This window comes from Bubalus kerabau, chromosome X, assembly GCF_029407905.1.
Source record: "Bubalus kerabau isolate K-KA32 ecotype Philippines breed swamp buffalo chromosome X, PCC_UOA_SB_1v2, whole genome shotgun sequence".
Taxonomy (NCBI): Eukaryota; Metazoa; Chordata; class Mammalia; order Artiodactyla; family Bovidae; genus Bubalus; species Bubalus kerabau.
The window spans coordinates 154,016,598-154,032,285 of NC_073647.1; the positions used below are offsets into that span (position 1 = coordinate 154,016,598).

General features: G+C 40.3%; 1 pseudogene; it reads right to left on the reverse strand.

The window, feature by feature from the left end:
- The window catches only part of LOC129638926 (dual specificity protein phosphatase 18-like), a 211,960-nt pseudogene that overhangs the window by 31,409 nt on the left and 164,863 nt on the right, over positions 1 to 15,688 (reverse strand).

The window sequence follows — 15,688 nt, forward strand, 5'->3', positions numbered from 1 at the left end:
AGGGGACCTGGGAGTCTCTGGGTGATGCACTTCCTGCCACCACTCAGCATACACAGCCTGGCTCAGAGCCAGAGTGCTTGACTGCCTGACAAAAATCATATCTTTCCTTTCAAAAATTAAATTATGGAATACCCGAATTTTACTTTTCATCTCATTGTTCTCTCCTCCCTCTCTAGAGTAACCTCTTAACTCAAAAATTTTTCGAAAGATTTTGGCAAAGCCTGGCATTGCCTCGGCTCTGAAAAACCAACACCACAAGATCACGTGTACTGTATTTCAGTGGGTGTGAACGTGTCCATCAAGACCCAAGTGCCTGATTAGTCCAGCAAATTGCTATAATATCCATCTAGAAATTGTCATTAGGTGCACGATGAAGGATTTCAGAGATGCGGACATCGGAAAGTGGTCTATAAAGACCAACTAGTCTATAAATGAGCCCTTGTTCAATTTCTGCTGTCAATACTATAAAATCAGTTTGGCAGCAGAGTTACAAATACCTACGGGAATTCTTGTTATGCTGTTTTTTCTTCTGGCATCGGGCCTTCCTGCTGTCGTCAGGTGTCAAGATGATGGCTGGGATGACGTCGGTCCTCTCTGTGACATGCTGCTCTCTAGCAGCTGCGTGATGCTCCTCAGCACTGTCACTGGGGCTTCAGAGAGTTCTGCTTCCTTTGTCATGGATGATGAAATTTGACTCCCAGTCCCTGAAGCTGTTATGAATATTTAGTATTCATTTCTCACATATATTTACCAAAATATTTATGTATTTACATATGTAATATGTTTAATATTAAGCATACTTGGCCTCTGCAGCAATAATCTCAGAATAAAGTTTTTCCTTGAATCTCAAAGTTCTGGTAAATGCATAGCCTTTCTGTGACTTTACTAAGGTTTGAAAGCAAGGTCTCCTTTGAAACATTGTTAAGCAGTAAAATAAAACTAAAAAAGTTTCCACGATGCAACTTAAGTAATGTTGCGCCAAATAGTAAGAAGTCTAAATTCTGCTACTAATTCTCTCCCAACTCAGTTCATAAGATAAATTGGAACCAGGTTGGTGTCAGTTTGTCACCTTAATCACCTACATCATTTCAAGAATTAAGAATTTTAAGATTACAACAACAGAGCCTTAAACCAAACATAAAGCCCTCCTGAGCATATGGGAGCATGTTCAACTCCACAGGTTTGCTTCTCACCACTAAACTCCACTGTTTCCTTGGAAATGGCTCAGAGCCTCAAGGTTGAAAGCCAAAATTTAAATTTAAATCAAAATCTAAACATGTTTCCAAAGGACTTTGGTGCTTAATCAGACAACCTGGGGAAGCCAGTGTTTTACTTAGCCATGTCTGAGAGCCCATTGATTATAGTTCACCCAAATAGGGATGTGTTTATTTCAGGCACCAAGAATATTAGGAGAAGGTAACGGGGGATGGCTCAGCAGCTCATAGATGGCAAGAGAATAGAGGCTCCTTTGGTCTCTCCCATTCTTAGCAACAGGGCTGGCGCTCTAAGCATCAGAGGTGTTCCAAGTAGTAAGGGGGAGGCAGAAGCAACAGCACAGCGGACTCTGCTTATGTCTGATTTGGCGAAGACTAAAGCATGGCTCCCACATTAGCTGGAAAGGGGGCTGGAGATACAAGTTCTTAGCTTCCCAGCCTCCAGAGTTAGACCATAAGTGGAATGAATAGTCAATGTAGAGCTTTGGACACACTGGTTGGAACGTAAATTGTCTAGAATACAGTATCTGCCAAGTCACTTAGGGCCTCCTCTAGAGCAGTGATTCTCAATTCAATGTGCATGTAAGTTACCTGGGGATTTTGTTCAACTGTAGATTCTGAATGAGTAGGTCTGGGGTGAGGCCTGAGACTCTTCCTTTCCCGAGTGATGCCAATGCTTCTCATCCATGCTCTGAGTCCCTAGGACACTGAGAGCCAGGGGAGGAAAAATGAGATGAAAAGGAATAAACCTTAAGTAGAGGAACAGACATGCACTCATAGGAAAGAGGAAAATCAGTTCTCTGTAACTGAAGCAGAGCAGTATGGACGCCTCCTGGCCAGGATGTCCAGAGGAACTTCCCAATCAAAGGGACAACTTGCTCCTGCTGGGTACTTGCATCCTGAAGCTAATAATGGGACACTTGAGAAAGATTCAATTATTTGAAAATGCTGATGGTTTGGAAAAGACAGCTCAGCCTACCTGAGTGAATTAATAAGCCCAGTGAGTTTCAAAGCCCAAGTTCATAAGTAAAGGCATAAAAATAATACCATGAAAATGGAAAAAGCTGGAAAGTAGAGGTTAACTCCAAGCTGAGATTGCCCCAGCAATTATCTTAAGAGTGTAAAATTCAAATCAACAGTGTGAATTTGACTCAAGTAAGAAGAGAGCTTTGTTTTGTTTTTGTTAATTTCAGGTGATGATATTACAGATTTAGCCAGGGTCAGCAGTGACAATGAACCGATTGTGTATCAATCAGGATTCCATATTTGCAAGGAACAGAAACCAAATTTGGTTGACCTCAACATAAGGCAACTTGCTGGAGGGCTGTCGATGCTTACAGAAATGACAGGTCTTGAGAATGGACAGGAACCAAAAGAATCCCAGAGGATTAGGAAGCAAAAACCACAGTCATCGTCTTAAATCAAACAAAGTCTGTTTAACACACCATTCCTTCCTGCCCTTGAGTTAAAGTCCCAGAAAATAACTTCCCGTCAGCCAAGTTCAGGTTATATATTAATACTTTTATCCTGCCTTGTCCTCTTGGCTTCTGTAAAAACTTGTTGGCATCTGGAATTGCTCTCCCACCAAGACTACACTATGCAAAAACCTAACTCCCTCAAAAGAAATCCAAATAATACGAGACAGATGAAATGGATGCTGGACAATCAAAAACATTAAGAAATGCTTGCTATGAGTGGAAAATATGGTTTCTCTCAAGTACAGTCTCTAGTTGGCTGGTGGTGGCTGCCTGGAGTTTATGTTGAGAGATTTCTGAAACCATGTCCCAGCATAATGGGAAAAGGTGCTAGGACTGATTCAGTGGAGTTGACCATCACCACAGAAAGAAGAAGGAATAAAGTGTGTCCCAGATCTTTGCCATTTTTTGGCAGAGCAGATATTTTCCTCCTCCATAAAAGCTTTCTCTGACCCTTCCTGCTGGAAGTAGACCCTCCCTCTTTGACTTATATTTTCCATTCCTGAATATCTGAGCAACCATGAGCAACAATCTGAGCCCTTCTGTGCCTCCACTTTCCATGGATTAATAAAATACTAATATCCAATTCAAAGGGTGGTTTTGAGTGTTATATGCACTAAAACATGGCAAACTTTTTGCCTCACGCTGGACAAAAAGCCAGCACTCAATGTTAGCATGTCCCCAATATCAACCTCTCTATGACCTATCATATGTTCTTCTGTGTGTCATGGGTCTTCACATCTAAGTACTCAGAAGTGGAATCAAAAGACACTGGACTTTGAAACCTTCTACTCATACCTTTCCACTCACAGGCTGTGTGGCCTAGTCTTATTTATCACTGTGTTTCTGCCATTTAGTACAGTACATATCACTTATAGCAAGAGCTCAACAAATAGTCACTGATCAAATGAGAAAGTTCTCTGAACCTCAGTTCTGTAAACTGGGATCCTACCTGAAAACATCAACATCACCTGGCACAGTCTTTAACTCCCTATTTGCTGCTCCAGAAATGTTAGTTTCCTTTCTGTTTCAAAAACTGGTATTTTCAATGACTTAAAAAAAAAAATTGGCCCTGGAGTGTGATCCAGTTCATATACTCAGATTAAACCAATGAGTAGCTATATTCAGTAAGATTTGTACACTTGTTTTAAAAACATAAATATATGATCCCCAAAGGAACCCATTTCAATTTTAACTGAAGGTAATTGAAATATTTATTTCTATAAGGAAGAAGCCAGACCAAAAAAGTCTTCTTTGTTCCTTCCTCCTTCATTATTCCAGAGGTGTCAAATTATTGACATACATCATGAAAGACGATCCTGTGAAAGTGTTGCACTCAATATGCCAGCAAATTTGGAAAACTCAGCAGTGGCCATAGGACTGGAAAAGGTCAGTTTTCATTCCAATCCCTAAGAAAGGTAATGCCAAAGAATGCTCAAACTACCACACAATTGCACTCATCTCACACGCTAGTAAAGTAATGCTTAAAATTCTCCAAGCCAGGCTTCAGCAATACGTGAACCATGAACTTCCAGATGTTCAAACTGGTTTTAGAAAAGGCTTTAGAACCAGAGATCAAATTGCCAACATCTGTTGGATCATGGAAAAAGCAAGGGAGTTCCAGAAAAACATCTATTTCTGCTTTATTGACTATGCCAAAGCCTTTGACTGTCTGGATCACAATCAACTGTGGAAAATTCTGAAAGAGATGGGAATACCAGACCACCTGACCTGCCTCTTGAGAAACCTGTATGCAGGTCAGGAAACAAGAGTTAGAACTGGACATGGAACAACAGACTGGTTCCAAATAGGAAAAGGAGTACGTCAAGGCTGTATATTGTCACCCTGCTTAGTTAACTTATATGTAGAGTATATCATGAGAAACACTGGGCTGGAGGAAGCACAAGCTGGAATCAAGATTCCCAGGAGAAATGTCAATAACCTCAGATATGCAGATGACAACACCCTTATGGCAGAAAGTGAAGAAGAACTAAAGAGCCTCTTGATGAAAAAGGAAGAGGAGAGTGAAAAAGTTGGCTTAAAACTCAACATTCAGAAAACTAAGATCATGGCATCTGGTCCCATCAGTTCATGGCAAATAGATGGGGAAACAGTGGCTGACTTTATTTTTCTGGACTCCAAAATCACTGCAGATGGTGATTACAGCCATGAAATTAAAAGACGCTTACTCCTTGGAAGGAAAGTTATGACCAACCTAGACAGCATATTAAAAAGCAGAGACATTACTTTGCCAACAAAGGTCCATCTAGTCAAGGCTATGGTTTTTCCAGTCATCATGTACGGATGTGAGAGTTGGACTATAAAGAAATCTGAGCGCAGAAGAATCTATGCTTTTGAACTGTGGTGTTGGAGAAGACTCTTGAGAGTCCCTTGAACTGCAAGGAGATCTAACCAGTTTATCCTAAAGGAGATCAGTCCTGAGTATTCATTGGAAGGACTGATGCTGAAGCTGAAACTCCAATACTTTGGCCACCTCATGTGAAGAGCTGACTCATTTGAAAAGACCCTGATGCTGGGAAAGATTGAGGGCAGGAGGAGAAGGGGAGGACAGAGGATGAGATGGTTAGATGGCATCACCGACTCGATAGACATGGGTTTGGTGGACTCCAGGAGTTGGTGATGGACAGGGAGGCCTGGTGTGCTGCGGTTCATGGGGTCACAAAGAGTCGGTCACGACTGAGCAACTGAACTGAACTGAACCCAGAAAGTAACCACTTCAGAGAGATAGGAACAAAAGGACACTATTAAAATCACGCAAATTCTTACTGTTATTTTTGGCTCCAAAACTAGAATGGATAAAAATTTTAAACTGCTTATTTCTGCAAGTTCTAAAGGATTGGTCATTCTGAAAACAAATTTATACTTCCTATAAGATATTTTAGGAGGTCAGGGTGCAGGAGAAGATGGCGGTCTCCACAGGCTTTACAGTTCCTTGTAATTTTCACTTGTTGGAAGAACTTGAAGAAGGACAAAAAACAGTAGGCAATGGTAACAAGAGGAAAATTAAGCCGAGTTTCTTTCTTGTTAAGGCAGCATCATTTAAGCGTGAACCTGGAGTACTCAAGGGGAACTCAGGTTTGCAGGTGGGAGCATGGTGACACGTGTCAGGTGGCTGTGCAGGCAGGTGTGTTTCTGAAGAGAAAGTTCAAGAAGGAAGCCCAGAATGGTGTGTTCTGTCCATCTTGCTGAGTGAAGGAGCTTCAGTTGAAATCGTTTAAAGTAGTAGGTACAACAAATACTGTCACAAATTGTGTTAATTTTTGAATTGGTATTGGTGCTGACTACTAGTAATATCAAAAATATGTTCAGGATTGTTGTGATACCTGTATTTATAATAAAAAAAAATGTTGTGGGGGAGGTGGATAAATTTCGGCCACAAGCTGTTCCTGTGTTCCATGTAACAGACGTGGTAAACACTTTTTTACAGTCTTTGTTGGACAAACCATGCATTTACGTGTAAGTAAAATCAACAAAAAGTAAATAGGTGCATGGATATGTGATTTTGAGATTAAAGTTAGTCTTAAATTGTAAATAAAATGTGGAATGTGTCCTCAAAAAAAAAGATATACTTGGAAAATAATATCACTATAATAAGTTGAAATTCAATGTGGTCTCCTTTGTGTGCTGTGCTTAGTCACTCAATCGTGTCTGACTCTTTGCGACCTTATGGACTGTAGCCTGCCAGGCTCCTCTGCCCATGGGGATTCTCCAGGCAAGAATACTGGAGTAAGTAGCTGTTCCCTTCTCCAGGGGATCTTCCCAACCCAGGGATTGAACCCAGGTCTCCCACATCGCAGGCGGATTCTTTACCGTCTGAGCCACCAGGGAAGCCCTGGTGGTCTCCTTTAGCAATAAGATTTAACTAGAGTTAGCAATTTTTGAACAATCTGTATTTCTATACAAACACAGGCACACTGAAAGAAGAGCTTGGGAACTCGGTTTGCTCCACAATAAAAAATAAAAGCTGGTCTTTTCATTTAAAAATGTTTCAATTACCTTTTGTTTCCTTCCCATCTATCTTACAGACGATTCCTTTGCTTTCTTGACTGTTCTCCATTTCACTTATGGAAGAGGAGGCCAACTGCCTAATTCTTATAGTAGAGCTATACCCTTTTTGATGACACAGCTCTCTTAATTGTTCAATTGTGGGTTTTAGTTGCATTAGGCAAGAACTCTGGTTTTTTCCCTCTCTAAAGAATACTGACAGAAATTAAGCCATAGCAAAATATTCATGTGTTTGTGTATTCATGTCAATGTGTCTGTGTGGGCACATATAAGACACAGAGAAAGCTATTGGTTGATTTAAAATGATGATTGTTTTTAACAAAAATTTCTGTTTACTAAGAGAAAGAAATGTCATGTGGGCCACAGACTGATCATGAGAAAAGCTGGGCTTGCAGTTCTCATTTCTCAGCTAAATTGCTCTGTGAGTGTGGTAGCCAGCCTTCGAGATGGTGTCCAACAATCTCTTCCTTCCAGGATTCACACTCTTACGTCATCCCTGCCTTCATTCTATCAGGATAGGTCTGTGTAATGACAGAATATGGCAGAAGTAATGTTTATCACTGTTGAGGCTAGACCATAAGAGACACTATGGCTTGTCTACGTGGCTCTCTTGGATCACTCGGTCTGAAGGAAGTCAGTTCCTATGTTATGAGAACACTCAAGCAGCCCTATGGAGGGCCCCTGAGGGGGTTCAGGGCAAGGGCACTCCAGAACGTGCCGTCTGCACACGGATTATTTTTCACTGAAGACAGTCAAGGTCCAACAGACTCAGAAAGACCCATAAAGTTTGGGTTAGGTGTGGTAAGCTGAGGTGGGGGTGGAGGGGGGTGGCGCCTGTCAGCAGAGCCTGTTTGTTCAAAGCCTTCTGCATGACCCATTTGTCTCTGTGTGGCCTGACAAACTTTTTTTTACCAAACATTTACATTTCTTGATGTTGTTCAGTCACTCAATTGTGCCTGACTCTTTGTGACTCCTTGGACTAGAGCATGTCAGGCTTCCCTGTCCTTCAATTGCTCAATTCATGTCCATTGATTTGGTGATGTCATCCAACCATCTCATCCTCTGTTGCCCCTTTCTCCTCCTGCCTTCAATTTTTCCCAGCATCAGAGTCTTTTCCAATCAGTTGGCTCTTCACATCAAAGTATGTGGCCTAAGTATTGGAGCTTCAGCTTCAGCATCAGTCCTTCCAGTGAATATTCAGGGTTGATTTCCTTTAGGATTGACTGGTTTGATCTCCTTCCTGTTCAAGGGACATTTCTTCTCTCCCTGTGAACTGTCTTCCTCCCCTTTTCAGCCCCAGACCTGTATCCCCTTCTCCTTACCTCAGGATGGCATACAAGTTTCAATTGCCTGACTGTTTTTGACCCTCTCATGTCCATAAGACTCCCACATGTACAATTAATGTGTCTCATGTCCATTATTATACCAGCCAAAGAACCTAAGTGGAAGAAGGAAAAGGTTCCTCCCCTACAGCCCACATGGTGAGGAACAGAGGTTTATGACCAACTGTCACTCCAGTGAACTTGGAATGAGATCTTCCAGCCCCAGTCAAGTCTCCTGATGACTGAATTCTTGGCTGGCTGACAATTTAATTGTGACCTCATGAGAGGTTCTGAGCCAGAACTACTTAAGTAGTTTCTCAATTTCTGATCCTCAGAAACTATGACACAATACAACTGTCCTTTGGTATTCATGGAGGGTTGGTTTTAGGACCCACCACTGATATCAAAATCCCTGGATGCTCAAGTCCCATAGTTGGCCCTCTGTATGCACAGGTTCTGCATCTGCAGATACAACCAACCACACATCTCAAATGTCATTACATTATCTGCAGTTGGTTGAATCCATGGATATGGAACCCATGGATATGAAGGGCCAATTATATTGGGAAAAAATCTGCATATAAGTGGACTCATGTGGTTCAAATTTGTTTTATTCAAAGGTCAACTGTAAGTATATATTCTCTTAAGTTACTAAATTTGGGGGTACTTACAATACCAATAGGTAACTAATACAATTACCCAGTAGGTGGAGCCATTTTATGTTTCCATTTCTAAGGTTATTTTTTTTTCAATCAACAAATATTTACTGTCTAACATGCCAGACATTATTAACATGAGAGATGGACTAAATGCTCCTTTCAGAAATAACATTTTGATTTTCATGGATAATCATAGAATCTGTCAGACTATTCTTTCAATAAGTCTGCAATTTGCTAGATCAAATGCTCACTTTTAAAGTCCAAATACTACCTGAAAACAATACCATTAATTGGATGACCCAACTACCTTTCCCTTATCACTTGTTGCTTTCACACTTACTTATACACTGGAAACACTACTAATTGATTTGTTTCAGCTTCCTTTGCTACCAGTAGTGCCATGTAACATATCGCTGGCCAATGAGACAGAAATGGTCACTTATTTAAAGAGTTTCCAGGAAAGATTTTGATTTCCTGAAAAAATAGACAGATAAGACTGCCACTACTCTTCCCTCCTCCTTTCTGCCTTGGCTATAGTCCAATGCCTGGAGCTGTAGCAGGCATCTTGTAGCCATGAGGGAAAGGCCTAGGGAATTACAACATCTTGGGCCCTGACATAGCTGAGCTGTCAAACCAATGCCAATAGCTCCCCAACTCTAGAAGTCATAAAAGTTACTACGCTTTGTAACTTAGTTATTATTTACTTCTTATAGCCAAATTCAATCTGAATTGATATAATACCATGGAAAGTGACTGATTTCAAAAGAAGTAAGGAAGAGTTTTCCCCCAAATATATCTCCTTTGCTCTGAATTCCATGAACTGTTGAAATATATTTTGCTCAGTCCTGTCCCACTGTTTGCAACCCCATGGACTGTAGCCTGCTAGGCTCTTAGGCCCCTGGAATTTTCCAGGCAAGAATACCAGAGTAGGTTGCCATTTCCTACTCCAGGGGATCTTCCTGACCCAGGGATCGAACCTTCATCTACCATGTCTCCTGCATTGACAGGCGGTTTCTTTACTACTAGCACCACCTGGAAAGCTCATTAACATCAAGTGTTATTCACTCAGTCATGTCCGACTCTTTTTGACCCCATGGACTATACAGTCCATGGAATTCTCTGGGCCAGAATACTGGAGTGGGTAGCCGTTCCCTCCTCCAGGGGATCTTCCCAACCCAGGGATCGAACCCAGGTCTCCCACATTGCAGGCGGATTCTTTACCAACTGAGCTATCAGGGAAGCCCCTCTTGCCTTCCTAAATAATAGGAAATAGTGTATTCATGAACATTTTTTGAATGCTCACTATGAAAAAAGCACTGTTCTAAGTGTTTTAGGGCTTTCCAGGTGGCACTAGTGGTAAAGAACGCGCCTGCCAATGCAGAAGACATAAGAGACACAGGTTCAATCCCTGGATTCCTGGGTTGGGAAGATCTCCTGGAGTAGGAAATGGCAACCTGCCCCAGTATTGTTGACTGGAAAATTCCATGGATGGAGGAGCATGACAGGCTATACTCCCTGAGGCCGCAAAGAGTCAGACATCACTGAGCATTGAAATATATCTATAAATCTCAACTGTTTTAGAAGTATTAGTTCATTTAATCTTCAAGTTCTTGAGGTTAACACTATTATTTTCTACAGTTTACAGATGAGGAAACACAGAGATTAAGGAAACTTAAGTAACTAGTTAAATAGTAAAGCTGAAATAAACTAAAATCATGCAGCTTCTTTTTATTTGTTTTAAAATTTTTATTAAGATCATTTCCAAACACATAAAAGTAGAATAGTTAGGACTTCCCTGGTTGTCCAGTGGTTAAGAATCCACCTAATAATGCATGGACACAGGTTCAATCCCTGGTCCAGGAAGATTCCACATGCTGTGGAGCAACTAAGCCTGTGCTCCACAACAAGAGAAGCCACTGCAATGAGAAGCCTGTGCAATGAGAGTAGCCCCCACTTGCTGCAATTTGAGAAAGCCCATGCACAGCAACAAAGACTCAGTACAGCCAAAAATAAATAAATAATTTTTTTAAAAAAGTAGAATAGTTACAATGGACTTTCATATACTCATCAACTAGTTTCAACAACAATTAAGATTTTGCTTTTCTTATCCCTTTTTGCATTCAGAAAAGAATCTTCTTTTCCTGAAGTATGTTAAAGACTCCCTGGACATCATCTCATTTCACCAATAAATATTTCTGTGTATCTCTAGCAGATAAGGACTGTTAAAAATACCATTATCACACCTAACACAATGAAAAATAATTCTCTAATAATTCTTATACTTAGTGTATGTTCAGTTCCTCCCCACCCCCATCTCAAAAAACTTTGGATTGTTTAATCAGGTCCAAACAAGGCCTACTTACTGCATTTACTGGTATATAAGATCATTTAGTTTCTGTCTTCACTATTTTGCTTCCTTATCTGCTTTATCAGATAAAGCAGTAAGCACAAGAAAAAAAAATGACCCCCTCCACACCTCCCTTCAAATACACAGAATCTTCCACATTTTAAATGTAAGTTTTTTAAATATTTGCTACTTCTGTAACTTTAAATTTTATGTATAGCCATGGGTAGAAAAGAGCTGGGCTAAGCAATAGAGTAAGATGCTAGATACATGAGTTTGGATGGAGGGAAAGTAACACTAACAGTTGTCATCATCTCCATCGTACCTAACACTCACTGAATTTCTGCCTTAAACTATGCACTACACTGGTCATTTTTTATTTTTTGGCTGTGCCCTGCAGCATGCTGGATGCTACTTCTCTGACCAGGGATGGATACTGCCCCCTCCCCCACCCCCGCCCACAGTGGAAGTGTGGAGTCTAAACCACTGGACCACCAGGGAAATCCCACCATGTTATCTTCTATATATATAAGAATCTATGGATGTTTCCCCAAAGGTCAGTTAGGGCTGATTTTCAAATGATCGCTCAAATCAATGGAGACACAAGTATCCACGAATTAAGAGAAAACCAAAGTCATACTCAGATGAACCTTGGGGAAATGTATCCAAAGCTCTTTAATGGAAACAAGAAAAATTAAATAGCTATGATTTATTGAACTTCCTCTGTGCCAGACACTGCACTTAATGATTTACAAGTATCATCTCTAATCTTCAGGCAACTCTAAGAAGTCAGGCCTACTATTAGTTTTTGGTTCCCTCTGCCCCCTGCCCCCTGCCCCATCTGCTGAGAGGTGAGAGGAGAGGAAGCAAAGGCTGGGAGTAACGAGATAAAATCTCTCAGGTACCAGTCCTGTCCTCTGTGTTCTAGTCATATGAAATAGGTGGACTCTTGGCTCAGAGGCAAAAGACACAGGCCAACAATAGCAGTAGCCAGACATCAAGTGCACTCATTCCCAAGGCCCAGTTTCCACAGAGATGCAGTGAGGGCCAGGTGATGCCTGAACATGCAGTGAGGAACTCTGAACCTTGGAAACGCAGATCTTTGATAAGAGAGCTACTACTAAATCTGCCCTGGGGAGAGACTAATTTCATTACTATTCTGGAAAGCAAGCAAATCTGCCCTCTGCTTTGGAGGAAGACACTATATCTTGTAAGGCTTTTCATTACACAAGCATCCTGTGAAAGACAATCTGCTGATGCCTTTGCTCAGAAGATGTGCAGAAATGTGAGACACCCATGGAGAATTATCTCCCAAGAAACAAATAATCCAGAAAGGTTTTCACAGGGTCATTTCAGCATTCCAGGTAAATGTAAATGTGGGAACTAAAATTAGGATTGTACATAGTTCTAACCTATTATTTAAATCATCTGGAAAGCAATCACTGAATGTTCATAGCCTGCTGCTGGTGCTGCTGCTAAGTCACTTTAGTCGTGTCTGACTCTGTGACCCCATGGACTGTAGCCCTCCAGGCTCCTCTCTCCATGGGATTCTCCAGGCAAGAATACTGGAGTGGGTTGCCATTTCCTTCTCCTAAGATACCAAAAATGATCCACTTAACATGAAGAAATATAGTAGGTTGCCATTTTCTACTCCAGGGGATCTTTCCAACCCAGGGATTGAAACTGAGTCTCTTAGGTCTCCTGCACTGGCAGGTGGGTTCTTTGCAAGTAGTGCCACCTAGGAAGACCCAATCAATGCCCAAATAACCCTACTAGGTTCTGCTTTATATATGAGGAAGCCAGGACTCCCATAGATTAAATAGACCTCCTCAGATCACACAGCAGATTGATGGCAAGAACCACAATTTCACATGTAATTCCAAACTATATGAACAGGATTCTTTTGATCACATTTTGACACATTAAAGTCATCTTGGAAGCTGGGAATTTTCATAAGCTATTAGTAAAAGACTTGGATTTAGTGTCTGAGCCAACAAAATAACACTTTTTTTCCCCTAAAATATACACTCTCCAGCCAGAAATTGAGACCTGAAAATACCTTCCCCCAAGTGGAATGGGAAAACATAAGCTGTTACGTTTGTAAAAGCTATTCAATGATACATTATCCTCTGGGAAATCCTCAAATTCTTTTAGTAGTTCCCTGAATACTATGAAGTTCATAATAACTTGGGAATGATACCTGTTATCCTCATTTTTCTAGCATCAACAAGGGTCCAGAAAAATTATTTAAGTTACCTCACATATGTTAAGAAACAAAATTCAACTAACTAAATTTGAAGACCTAATCAGCTTTATTCAAGGATTCTTTTCTCACTAGTGCTGATTAGGAAATTGTTTTAAAATTTCACAACTGGTAAAGGCTGAAACTGCAGTTAGGTCAGGTATTAAGTCTTCATAGGTCTTAGCATTAGTGACTCCATTTGAGACTTGTTCCTTTACTTGTTTCATTTATGAGGGGGAAAAAGCAACAGGATTATTTATTAATTAATAGGAATCTCCATCCTTTGAATTTTTAAACTACCTTAAAGGTAGAGAGAAAAAATAGGAATTACATCCTAATTATGTTTCCAGCATAAATATCACAGTGTAAGAGCCCCATAGTTTGAAATAAAGTATCTTCCTAACAATGTATACAAATTCCAGTTTAAGAAAGTCAAATAATAGGATTGCATAGGAATGAAAGCAGAATTTGCCACCAAAAATATGCCTCTTTGGGATAAGGATTATTTTAAGAACGTTGGTTTTTAAAGGAAAAACAATAACAACAATAAGAAAACAGCAGACATGGGGAAAAGCTCTGAAAACCAAGAAGTTACCCTTTAGTAAGAGCAATTTACAGTTATAAGGGGAATCTCCATATGCAAGGGTACCCTTTGAGTACCAAGAAGTGGAGGATCACTAGATCTTTTTTTTTTTTTTTAATCTTGTGTGAATTTTATTTTATTTTTATTTTTTGGCAACCCAATATTTCTTTCTTTTTTTTTCTTTTTATTTATTTATTTTTACTTTACAATATTGTATTGGTTTTGCCATACTAGATCTTTAGATGTTCTATCAAGGAAGAAGGCTTGGACTTAAATCTGTATAACATCCTTACCTTTGTTTACTATGTTTTGCCTTGAAAACCTGGTTCTCTCCTTGCCCAACATCTTTTGTTTTTAGCTGGAGATGGTATTGAAGGTTAGAGACAGTGACTCAGTCTTCCTGGGTCTCTCATATATATAAGACACATACATGATATTAAACTTCTGTTTTTCTCCCATTAATCTGTCTTTTATCATGCAATCTCAGCCAAGAATCTAGAAGAGTGAAAGGAAAATTATTTCCCCCCCCTTACAAGAAGATTTAACTCCCAGAGATATTAAAAAATATTAGAAAAACTCAAAATACATCGATCATTTTGACACACTGTTCAATAATATATTTTCACCATTTTGGAGATGTTTACTATTTTTATTCATTTTCTTCACAATTAGCGTAGTCCTCCCTCATGTCCAAGTCTGATGAGCTCCAAATAAAGTTAAAGGCGATCAGCATTCAGCATGCTTAAGAAGCTATACTGTGTTTGAGATCTAGGCATTTCTCACTGACATTTTTTTTTAACAAGAATCAGTCACAGGTATACATATGTCCCCTCCCTCCTGAACCCCCCCTTCCATCTCCTACCCCATTCCACCCCTCTAGTTGTCACAGAGCACTGGCTTGAGGTCTCTGTGTCACACAGCCAATTCCTACTTGCTATTTTACATATGGTAATGTATGTTTCCATACTATTCTCTCAATTCATCCCACTCTTTCCTCTCAATTACATTTTTATAAAAAAATGAAAAAAATGTAATAAAACATTCAAATAATGGTGCAAGCACTGCTGTGCAAAGACGGAGATGCTTCCAAACCTAACTGTTGATGGTACTGAACCAAACTTGGGTGCACCCACACACACAGTGAAGCCAATCTCCTGACAATGGGTTGTGGTGAAGGAACGGGCAATGTTTATCACAGGTCACCAAGCAAGGAGATCAGGATAGTTGGTGCTGAAAAAGCCGTCACTTGCAGCAGAGTTTCAGGAAAGCAATTTTAAAGGGCAGGTAAAGGAGATGCGTCCCGTCCCAGGGTACGTGATCAGCTCATGCACAATTCTCTGATTGGCGCATGTAAGGTAACAGGACAGTGTCTTGGGGGGTGGGGGATTAACAATATCAATCCTTAGGCACCAGTAGGTCTGGGACTATGTGCTCCTGACCATAGGTACTTAATTTATTCCATTTAGTGGTGGTTTTCACATGTGTAAAACAACTCTGGAGATATGCATCAGATACTATTATCTAGATATTTCAGAGAGGAGTTACAGCAAAGGATATGGGGGAGGAGTCTGTCCTGGGATGGCCCCATAGGGTCCTGCTCCTTATAATGAATGACTGGTAGCCCCAATACCTGACAGCTTAAAATACTCGGCTTAAAATTCTCATTTATCACCTGTTCTATGAAAATTTCAATTTGGCTTAGAAAAGGCAATTTAAGAATTTCCCCATGAATAATGGATTAGCATATGGGATGAATAAAACTCAAATTTCAAAGGTCAGCACAGCCCCAAGGTAAAATACTTCTGAACTTCCCAGATGTGATG